Below are 11164 nucleotides of genomic sequence, written 5' to 3' on the forward strand. Positions count from 1 at the left end.
CGGGCGGTCGTGTTAGTGCCAGCAGCATTTAGGTGTTTGAGCGTTCTCTGAGGTAGGTCCTCAAGATTTCCCCAAGAAAAAAACAACGAAGCCGAACCCTAAAACCAAGCCTGCCCTCGGAAAAGAAGACAGATGCCTGTTACAGAAAAAAAGAAAATTGCGGAGGAGGTGGGGAAAAGGTGTGCAACGCTGTTTTTCTTTTTTCCTTTTAGGTCTTTGTTAGAACATTTATTGCATGGTGAATGGGGAGGGATATAATATATATATAAAGACATGTACAAAAACGTGTATAAAAATGCATGTATATGTATAAATAAATATGATGTAAAAGCTAAATGTATTTGCTTTTACAAATAAAACAATTTTTAAAAAATAATTTGAGAACTCTAGCCTCTTTTCTTTTCTCTCCTGATCAAAACTCTGCACCCCTTTCATTGTCAATTAAATGTTGGGTGCTGAGACTTCCTGACTTTTTGTAGTTATGATTTATTTTTAAAAATTAAAAGACACCCCCAAAGTGAGATATAATTTGACTACCTTTAATTTAATATTTTATAGCTTCCTTGCTTTAGAAAATCATTAATTGTTGAATACAATCTAGCTTTAGGTAGTCAGCTGATCTTAAACTTGGGGTGGACATTGAAATTTTCTTTTCTTGAAGTAGAATGTTGCTATATTTATCTACTAAGTTTAAGGTCCCATTTGAACATGAGTACCAGGCCAAAGGTTTCTCCCCCAGTTCTTCATCTCCTTTGTCTTGTTTGGGCCCCCACAAGATACAATAAATGCCTTTCTTCATGTGACAGCCTTTCCTAGAATAATTTGGCCATGGGTTGCTTTGAATTATGAAATATATTAATATAAAAATATTCAGTGTTTTTAATACAAAAATATTTGTGTAATATTTTAGTGAGAAATATCACTAGCCTAAAAATTTTCTTTTTTGCTGAGGTAATGGGGTTAAGTGACTTACTAGAGTCACACAACTAAGAAGTGTTAAGTGTCTAAGATCAAATTTGAACTCAGGTCCTCCTGACTTCAGGGCTGGTGCTCTATCTACTGCTCCACCTAGTTGCCTCCCTAAAAATTTCCTCATAAAATTTTTGTTGACATCTTTTTAAATACTGGAACTTCACAAAACAGGGCCTGGGCAATTCTGGGCAGTGCTGTGTACAAATGTAGTAAGAGCATAGAAGATGAGTTGAGAATGGAGTAATTAGAGTAGCTTGATGCTGAATAGAAAAGTTTCATCTGTGAAGTTTAAATAGAAATCTTAGAAAGCAAAAGTAATACCTGGCATTTACATAGCACTTTTTGGTTGACAAAGCACCTTACAATATTATTTCATTTGATTCTTACAATAAATCTGTGAGGTAGGTACTATACAGATGAAATTAAGATTAAATTAGAGATTGAGACTTATTCTTGCTGAAGTGTTTGTTAGATGCTCTTAAGATCTTTGAGGCAGCTGGTGGGGAAGTAGATATAGTCCTGGGTTCATACCCTGTCAGAAAGTCTTAGGTGTTTTACTTGGTATACAACCCTTGGCAAATTATTTAATCTCTATTTTGCCTCAATTTCCTCAGCTGTAAAATGGGGATAATCAATGGTTGTATTTTACATAATGGGTGCTATAGAAAGGCTTATTATACCCTTCCAGCTTAGAGATTCTATAATTTTGTACAAAGGTCTAAACTTTTATATTTTTGTAACCCATAGTTTAGAATCAGTCTTATAGAAAGTCATCCTAAATCCTATATCTCTATCTATTAATTTAGGGTTCCTAAATATGTAACCTCCCAAATGTCAATTATTCCCCACACTCAATTCATGGATACAGATAGACCTCTAATTTCATAGAAGTACTCTAAGGGCTTAGAATTTCTCTAGAAATAAAACTTTTTGAGATTGTTAGAAAAGCATTCTCCTTTCTAACTTTCAGAGAGAAAAAACAAAGATCAGTCTTAACTTTCCCATCCCTTGAATCAGTCCCTCACTTTTACTTTACCCTCCTACCTTTACTCTCCTCATGATGGCATTACTCAGGGACTACCCTATTTTTCCTATATACAATCTGAGGTCCTAAGATCTCACATATGGATCCTCTCTACATATCTACCATTTCCTGAGCAAAATGATCCTGCAAATGCTTGCCTATGAATGGGTCAAAGAATCCTCCTTTTAAATCCCATGGGTGTGTACATTTACAGCTTCAATATATCTCTGCCTCAAGGCAAACATTACGGTTGCCTCTCGGGAAAACTGCATATTTTAAAGATTTCTACCACAAGATTGGGACCCAGATCTACTTTGAATTCTGCTGTATTTGTATATCTTGTCTCTGCTCTCTCAGATCATATCCAAAAGAAAAGGGGAAAGTATCTGTCTGCACATGATTCCCTTTTATAGGACTAAAACAAAAGACAGCTATGACCCACTGATCTACACAGTTACCAAAGATTTTTAAAATCAAAGTATCCATGAAAGTTTTATCACCATAAAAGTTAATCGAATATCAGAGAGCTCCTTCTTAATCCCTTAAACTCGCTCTTCTCTGTTGAAAATTTGGAATTCCTGCGAATACTACCAAGGTCCCTTTGGGTACATGGTCTGTAATCTCAATTCTGGGTATCTCCGTAGAAACCCAGAAAGATTCCATAATATCTATAAGCAGCATATTCAGTGCTGTAGTTACACCCTCCCCTTGCCTCATATTAAATCTCTTCTGTTTTTTTCTGCTACTTTTTATCCAGAGTCTACAGTTATTTTCAGGATGCATAAGTTACCACTCTGATGTGAAGGTCCAGACTTCCAATTTCTGAATAGACCTTGGACTTCATCTCTAACTCCGACAAATTTCCTTTAGATTTACCCCTACCTAGGTATTTTCAAGGATCTATCCCAACCTCCCAAAATGAATAGGAAAAAATTAAAATGTGGCAAAAAAAAAAAAAAAAAAAAGACAAAAGCAGAGAAAATGCTTACCTTCTCTTTTCCTCCCTCTTAAGTTATCCACTGCATCTTGGGATCAAATCATCTTGACTTTTATCCTGCTACTGGACTTTGATGACTGAGGGGGAGTGACTCTGAAGACTGCTCAGCTCTGTTGACATCCAATTGATGTGCAAGTCAGGACATCACTGGGTGATGTCATTGGTCCTCTTTGAGAGCAAAAAATGAAGAACAACAACACTAGCAAGGGGAAAGGCACTCAGAATTTTCAGGACATCAAGCAACTTCTTTCCCAAGGACATACTCTCCACAAGGATGCCAGAAAAGTCTCCAGCTTTTATTCACCTATTACCATTTTGAGGTTCTCCCCACATGCCTTGTTACAGGAAACAAGTCTAGTTCTACTCCCAGTTTTCCTTTCCCCAACTTAATAACCCTGGAAGAGTTTTTATGACTTGTGCCATTGCTATGGCACGTTTCTCATTCTATGTGTTGTTCCAATGATTTCCAATACAGAAATTATCATTAAATTTACCCCAAATGATGGTTTTGTGCTCTATTTTTCCTGGTTCCTGTTAGAATTACTTATGAGCAATATAAATAAAGAAGGATCTTAATGAATTTATGATTCCTTGAAGACTGAAATCAGCTTCCAGGTCGACCACCAGAGAATTTGTGCCTAGGGAGACTGTTTGGTAACTAAAATAGAGAATCAAAGCTATAGTTTAGGGTAAGGATTATAGAAGAGGAAAGTGGTTGCTGATATAAAATAAAGGAAATAATGTGGGACAAATGGATAAAAAATAATTATGACTTTGTTTCTTTTCTTTACCTTTTGTTAGACAAAATTTTCATTTTAAGCCAAAAGGGAGCTTGGGAATTTATCAGCATGTTTGGGAGAAGACTATTATGGTAATGTCAGATATGGCGACAAAAAGGAAAAAAAAAAGACAATCTTGATTTAGGGACACTATTCTTGGCTTATGGTGGTCTCATTATGACTAAAGAGATCTTATTCTGCCCTTATTTGGGAGACACTGGCTAGACACTCCACCCCATTAGAGTGGAGATGGGATAGTTAACAAGAGACACTGAAGATAAAACTCAGAAGCTTATAGATAGCAAGGAGCAAAATTCAGTGCCAATACCAATCAATCAATAAACATGAACTCCAAACTGAAACTTAACTCTGCATAATTATAATAATCAAATGTAAGGGATAGCTCTCTGGGAAGGAACTAAAAATGATATAAAAATAAACTATATCAACTAAAAAAAAGCCTAGAATGAACTTTCCTCTTGGAAAGGATCATTCCTGATTTGGTCAGCAGCAGCTAAACTTCCCCTTTCCCCATCCCCACCCCCCATTCCTCCCTTATTATATCACTTAAGCACCAAAGAATTTCTCTGGGGCTATAGGATAGAAGTATTCAAATCACCCTAGGGGGGATCAGGAGAAAGATTCTTGGCATCCTTCAGTAAAGTATTCAACCGGGGAATGCCATTCATTTTGAAAGAAAGGAAGAGGAAAGATCTCAGCAGGCTAATAAACTGCAGGGCTAAAGTCATTTGCAAGCTTCCTTCTTTCCCAAGCAGCCTTATTAAGTCACAAATTCATATCTTTGATATAATCAATAAACAAAGCATATATGTTAGAAAAAAGAAATCATTTCTTTATAATAGTGAACTCAGTGTCTGAAAAGTAAAAAAAAAGCAAGGTGTCTTGTATTAGCCACAAGGCCATTAATGCCATTATCTTCACTTTCACACAAAAACTTTTTTTAAAATATTTTATTTTATTTTATAATAACTTTATATTGACAGAATCAATGCCAGGGTAATTTTTTTACAACATTATCCCTTGCACTCGCTTCTGTTCCGATTTTTCCCCTCCCTCCCTCCACCCCCTTCCCTAGATGGCAAGCAGTCCTATATATGTTAGATATGTTGCAGTATATCCTAGATAACAATATATGTTTGCAGAACCGAGCAGTTCTCTTGTTGCACAGGGAGAATTGGATTCAGAAGGTAAAAACAACTCGGAAAGAAAAACAAAAATGCAAATAGTTCACATTCGTTTCCCATAAAAACTTTCTTTTAAGTTTAAATGTAAATATTCTCTCCTCCCCAAGACAATTCAATATAAGCAATTCAATATGTTATATATGTACAATCATGTTAAACATATTTCCATATTAGTCATGTTGTGAAAGAATAATCAGAACAAAAAGAACAAAGTATGAAAAGAAAAAAAAAACAACAAATCAAATTTTAAAAAGTGAAAAAAGTTTGCTTCTATCTGCATTTGGTCACTAAAGTTTTTTCTCTGGATTTGGATTGCATTTTTTATTGTGAATCTTTTGGAATTGTCTTGGATCACTGTATTGCTCAGAAAAGCTAATGGAATCTATCATTGTTGATTATCACGCAATGTTGCTATTGCTCTGTACAATGTTCTTCTGGTTCTGCTCACCTTGCTCTGCATCAGGTTTTTCTAAAATCCACGTGCTCCTTATTTCTTATAGCATAATAGTGTTCCATTATATTCATATACGATGTCTTGTCAACCATTCCCCAATCAATGGATATATTTTTCTGTTTATATTTTTGCAATCATTATATATATATATTCTTATGATAGGGATTTCAGATCAGGAGGATAGGAATTGGGAAAGGAGAACAAGAGTCTATTTTTGTATAAGTCCAACATACCAATATCCTGAAATTATATCTTGCTACCAAGAAGGAGCACATTAAAGGTGTTATAATATAAGATTATAAATTTAGAGTTGGAAGGGAACCTAAATATCAGATAATTTAGTAAAAAGCAGAACTGGAATTAGAACCCATGTCTTCTGATTCCGAGTTCAGTCCTTTTACCACTGTACTATAAATCCTTCTATTTATCTTTTTGTTGTTATTACATGGGAGCCTTACCTACTCTTAAAAGGAAAATATTTACTGAAACTTTACCAAATACATGTGTCATACTGTCCAAACTTTTTCGATCAGGATAACTTTAAGCTTCCAACCCACCCACTTTCCTGATTCTGTAAGCAGGAATATATACAGACCTTGGAGAGTTCAAATAAATTATTTTATTTTTATGGCTACTCTTTACTTACACAGTTTGTTGAGCAATTGGCTTCCACAAATTACAAATTATAGTAGACATTCAAGAACTTTCTGACATTGATGTATAAATGATTTATCTAACTCTAAGTTAAGAAAACAGATTGGGAATAACCAGGACTGTGCCAAGGGATGGCAGGCAAGGAAGGATCTGACCACCAAAGGAGTGGCCCTGGTCCAGCAGAGTGGGAAAGAATAGTTAGTAGAAGCTATTGTGTCTCCTTACCCTCTATACAACCACCCATGCAGGAAACATCAAGGACTGGGGTGAGAAGGTCCCTCTGGAGGCAGAAAGTAGTAAATCAGAAAAGGGATTTTGTTTGGTCTGTTCTGTTTTCTTTTGTAAGGGAAAAGTAGAAAGAACACAAACTGTTCCAAAATGAAGTAAGCAAAACCAGGAGAATAATATATTTAAGGACTCTTAACAACAATTCTGAATAGAAAGAACTACTTTTGCTTGTGGAAGGAAGTTGGAGTACCAAGTCGGGTAGGAGGAACCTTGATAAATTTATCTAAAATTATCTCATGTCATTACTGACTAGATTATGATTTTTTGGTAACTTGCTTGTCCTCTTAGAGTCTTATTTTACATACCTGTGGAAATTTTTCTAAATATCCTCTGATGTGTCTTCCTTGGTCTAAGATGTGATGTTATTATTTTAAATATAATAATTAAATCTATGCATTGTTTTGGTCCCTAATTTTCTTATTCAGTAATGACTTTGCTCTTTAGAGAGGAGCGGTCTCTTTAGAGGAATGCAAAAAGTCCTGTTGGGATTCAGTTGTATTCTTCGCATTTTCTAACAAATGAAAAATAATCAACCATATATTCAAAATTATGTTAGCTTGCGTGGGAGCCTATCTCTTTGGTAGAGGCCTAGATATAAGTAAATTCTGATACTCCAAGTGAACAATCTAGATTGGGACAAAAAGATTCCAACAAAGTTTCACATGCAAAATCCCCAACATTGAACTAGATAAACCCAAAATTGTGGTTCTAAGTCATAAGTTATATTTTGGTCATTTGTCTGGAATGTTTTAAAAAAATTGCTCTGAGGTGAAGGCTGCCAGCTTTAGAAGGAATGAATCAGGACAAATACCTCAAAACTATGTCCCTAAAATCTACATTGTTGAGAACCTATCAGAGATAGTTTTGATTTTTTGTTTTAGATCTCAACTTTCTATATTTGTAGGGACTTAATTTAAATATATCCCTGCAAGCATCAAGGCAGAAGCAAATTTAGAGGAGCAGAACAGGATTATATTTTTGGAAAAAGTATAAGAATTATTACTACCCACATATGGGAGGTTTTGATTCCACCAAAGACTATTGATTTGAAGTAGGGACAGATATATAACTTGATAAGGGTATCCTTGAAAAAAATTTATTAATAAAAGCTGACATTTATATAGAACCTTAAAGTTTATTTTGTTCGAACCTAACAAGGATCTAGTAAGGGAGAGCCTACAAAGTCCAGACCTATGATTTCATTAATTTAGGGAACTCTTAGGAAGAACATTCCCTTTATCAATGAGGGTGAGAAACTGGACAGAATTGAATCTTTTTTTTTTCTGGATCCAAAACTGATTCTCTACCCCATATTCCATGTTGTCTCTCTAAAGAAGTATTCCATCAATTCTTCACAATGTACAGATTGGGAAACTGAGGTTCAGAGAGATCAAGTGACTGGCCATGGTCAAGCAACAAGCTTCAGAGACAAGATTTGAATTCAGATCTTCTTTACTCCAAGATACTTCTTTATTTCTTTGACAATCTATCCACTTAGGCAGGTAGGTAGTACAGTGCTAAACCTGGAATCAGGAAGATCTGAGTCTAAATATTGGTTCAGACATTTATAAGCTATGGCAGACACTTAACTTCTGCTGACCTCAGTTTCCCTAGGTGTAAAATAGGGATAATAATAATCCCTAGGTTTTGTAGAATTGTTATTCTACAAACAAAATGATATTTACAAAATAGTTTGCAAACCTTAAAGAAATATATAAGTGGACTTTATTATTACTTTCATCCACTATGCTATGCTAGCTTCACACATTGCCTTGGACATTGTGAAAGAATGTAAAGTTACTAGACAAGGTGTTTAGAAAAGAGGAAACTGCTCAGAATTCTGAAAAATGCTGAGATCAGAGACTAATATTGACACATGAATTCTTTCAATAAAGAAATGGTAAACTATAGGCATGGAATGAGGCATATGTATTCAGATATAACTAATGTGCTATTTTGTGTGACTTGATTTATTCATTTTACAAGGAAAAGTTCTATAAGGGTTTATGTTCATGAGAAGTTATTGACAGTGATAATAATGACAGAAATAATAAAAGTAAGGATCAACAAAAGGAAGAAAAGAGGAAGGAAGGAAGGAAGGAAGGAAGGAAGGAAGGAAGGAAGGAAGGAAGGAAGGAAGGAAGGAAGGAAAGAAGGAAGGAAGGAAGGAAGGAAGGAAGGAAGGAAGGAAGAAAGTTATTTTGCCTGAAGTTACATTGGTGTAATTTACAGGCAAAATACTTTTTAATGGGAAAAATGGAGTGGATACACTCAGATCTTGCTGTGGATTCTCATTTCCAATACTCATTGATTAGGGATGATGTCTCCTTAATAATTAAGGGGTGAAATTCCCTTAATAAGGTTAACACTTCAAGAAAGTGTGAGATCTTCATTCTGGGTTATTCCAGTGACCCCTCACTGGGTTTATTTGATTGCTTCTAGGTTATTCCATATATCCTTCCTTACACCCTTGGACTTGCTCCTTAAAAGGGAGAAGTAGAGACACAGAGAGAATAAGGTCAAATAGAGAGAAGATGGTTAGCTATACAGAGAATCAATTCCTTAAATGGAAACTTATTCAGCCAGAAGACTGCTGCAGGGAACTATGTATTTGGTATAGCAGCTGATAGATGAAGCACTAGTAAGTAGGTTTCTTACAAGCTAATAAGGAATTCCTGAGCCAGGCTGGGAGATTTGGAGACATAAGCTAGCAGCAGTGGACTGGCAGTGTTGGGAACATAGACGAGTTCCTGAGAAACCAGGAAGAAACAGGAGCCAGGGATAAGGAACAGTAAGGGAGGGGACAACGATATGGAGGAACACACTTGGAACTTGACCTCTACCAACTCAGTAAATTAATAGGGCTGTGAAGGTTCAGGGAAGGGGATTCAACTACTACGTATCCTGAAGAGCTTCCTTTTGTGGAAAGGGCCTTTCCCATGGCATCTCCACAGGTCTGGGGGACTAATTAGGTCTTTGATTAAAATGGCTCTGGAGAGGGGAGGAGAATTGTCATCTATTTTTGGACTTGGGGGTTAATTCTTAGTGTTTTTGTCATATGAAATGAAGTCTGTCCTATATTCAATTTCTTAGCCTAACTACTTGCAGGAGAACTTAAGACTCTTTCCTCCCTCTCTCCTTCCTTCCTTCCTTCCTTCCTTCCTTCCTTCCTTCCTTCCTTCCTTCCTTCCTTCCTTCCTTCCTTCCTTCCTTCCTTCCTTCCTTCCTTCCTTCCTTCCTTCCTTCCTTCCTTCCTTCCTTCCTTCTTCCTTCCTTCCTTCCTTCCTTCCTCCTTCCTTGACATGAACCAAAACCTGACATACTTGGGAACAGTCCTAGATGGCATCAATAAGCAAAAAAAAAAAAGGTAATTTTGTGATGTATCCTTAAGACTGAACTCCGTCTGTGTAAATTCGGTTTTATTTCTGAGCAAAGTCTTGGCCACGGGTTCCACATATAAACACTTTGACAACTAGCTCAAGATCAAGGTCTCAAAGGAGAAGACAGCATGGGAAAGAAGATCTAGGCCCAGAGTGAAGTAAAAAGGGAAGAAGTCTCTAAAAGTAAAGAAAAAAGGGTGTATAAGAAAAATTTTGTCAAAAGTCAGCCTTGAAGACTATTTAAAAATAGTTTGAAAACCTCTTAGTTTAAAAAAAAAATAGCCTTTTTTCCCTGAATTTTCCTAGAAACATCTTTTACAAACCACTTTTGACCAAGAAGAAAAAAGAGATTCTTCAAGTCTGCAATCTCATTTAAACAAATTGCTGCAAGTTCATGAGAATATGGAGGTTTCTTTTCACTTATATCTATAGGATGACTCTTCCCACTTCTTCATTTTCCCTTTCTGGCCACCAATGTCTTCCTTCTTCCTATAGTGGTTTTTGACTTGTGGTCAGTTTCTCCAAGCCCCTTTACACTGCAACTTTAAAGGTCACTCCCTAAGAGTTGGTCAGATTGAAGAAGGGAGCCTCGGCCTCTGAGGAAGAGAGAGAGGATTATGGATTGTCAGACTGGGTCATCAGGCTCCCTAACAGAGAAGGCTATCACTTTGTAGTCCAGAAATCTGCTTTAATACATCTTTGGTAGTAGTTCACAGAAAGGTCACATCCTATCCAACTCTGTAGACTTAATATGCTTAATATGGTCTTTATAACTCCTAGTTAATTAAGGATCTACCTATGTGATTATATTTGCTTATTAAAATTCAAAGTAGCTTCAAGAGCAATCATTTGTGGAAATGATGTATTGTAATATAATGGGATAATAAGAAGGGTTGAGAACATAGAATAAAACCTGGAGGTGATCTGATAAGGCATACAGACTTTGAGAATTTGATAAGATATCTTTAAGGACTCATAAAAATAATCTAAATTTTCACAAACCAGTCCAGGAAATACTAAACACATAGTAGACTCTGGGGTTCCTGATCTGTATCTGAGAACTTTTTTTTGTTAATATTTGAGAATTATATTTTTTGAATGTTCTAAATCACTATTGATTAGAAAAATGCAAATTAAAACAACTCTGACCTACCACTTCTCAGATTGGCTAAGATGACAGGAAAAGATAATGATAAATGTTGAAGGGGACACTGATGAATTGTTGGTGGACTTATGAAATGATCCAATCATTCTGGAGAGCATTTTGGAACTATGCTCAAAAGATTATCAAACTGTCTCTACTAGGTTTATATCCCAAAGAGATCTTAAAGCAGGGAAAGGGCTCATATGTACAAAAATGTCTGTAGCAGCCTTTTTGTAGTGGCAAGGAACTGGAAATTGAGTGGATGCC

General features: G+C 35.9%; 1 long non-coding RNA gene across 1 annotated transcript; it reads left to right on the forward strand.

The window, feature by feature from the left end:
- Nucleotides 1-80: 80 nt before the first annotated feature.
- LOC127558718 (uncharacterized) lies at nt 81-3496 on the forward strand. The gene is made up of 2 exons (XR_007952964.1): nt 81-179; nt 3009-3496. It is a non-coding gene; the product is annotated as an uncharacterized LOC127558718 (long non-coding RNA).
- Nucleotides 3497-11164: the final 7668 nt, after the last annotated feature.

This window comes from Antechinus flavipes, chromosome 1, assembly GCF_016432865.1.
Source record: "Antechinus flavipes isolate AdamAnt ecotype Samford, QLD, Australia chromosome 1, AdamAnt_v2, whole genome shotgun sequence".
Taxonomy (NCBI): domain Eukaryota; kingdom Metazoa; phylum Chordata; class Mammalia; order Dasyuromorphia; family Dasyuridae; genus Antechinus; species Antechinus flavipes.